The 555-nt window shown below is 29.4% G+C and overlaps 1 non-coding gene across 1 annotated transcript; it reads right to left on the bottom strand.

The window, feature by feature from the left end:
- Positions 1-247: 247 nt before the first annotated feature.
- On the bottom strand, positions 248-320 carry TRNAF-GAA (transfer RNA phenylalanine (anticodon GAA)). Its single transcript has one exon. It is a non-coding gene; the product is annotated as a tRNA-Phe (tRNA).
- Between the last annotated feature and the right edge of the window lie 235 nt (positions 321-555).

Raw genomic sequence — 555 nt, 5'->3', positions numbered from 1 at the left:
AACAGATGAAAGAATTATTGGAATAAAGATGTTCAAATATAGGCAGAATGGTGAATGTTGCACAGTGTGTAAAGTAGCCACTTAAACCAGCCATTGACAGGTTATAAGCCCTGTAGATGCCTAGACTTCTATATTACCTTCTCTTTAATGTTCTTCATCTCTGTTGTAATATGTTTCTATAAGTGTATATTAAAAACTGTACGGTTTATTTAGTTTAAGTTTAAGTCCAAAATGTTAAAAAAATGTTTGCCGAAACCAGGGATCGAACCAGGGACCTTTAGATCTTCAGTCTAACGCTCTCCCAACTGAGCTATTTCGGCAATTATTGTAACGTCCAAAATGTAGAATGAAAGTCACTTACTAACTTGATAACCTTTTAGCACCAGTACCTATTGTAAACGTTATATATATAATTATTTTATTTTTTTATTTTTATTTTATTTTATTTGAGATTTTTACAGCTATTACATAAACAAAATAATTAAAAACTAAAGCCAATTAAAAAAATCCACTGTTAATATAATGACACATATTACATAAGAAAAGAAGTTTAGT

The sequence above is a fragment of the Micrasema longulum genome, unplaced genomic scaffold (assembly GCF_059751315.1).
Source record: "Micrasema longulum isolate JH-2025_06_02 unplaced genomic scaffold, ASM5975131v1 h1tg001118l, whole genome shotgun sequence".
NCBI lineage: Eukaryota > Metazoa > Arthropoda > Insecta > Trichoptera > Brachycentridae > Micrasema > Micrasema longulum.
The sequence above is the reverse complement of the archived record's forward strand: the minus strand, read 5'-3'. Positions and strand labels throughout refer to the sequence as shown.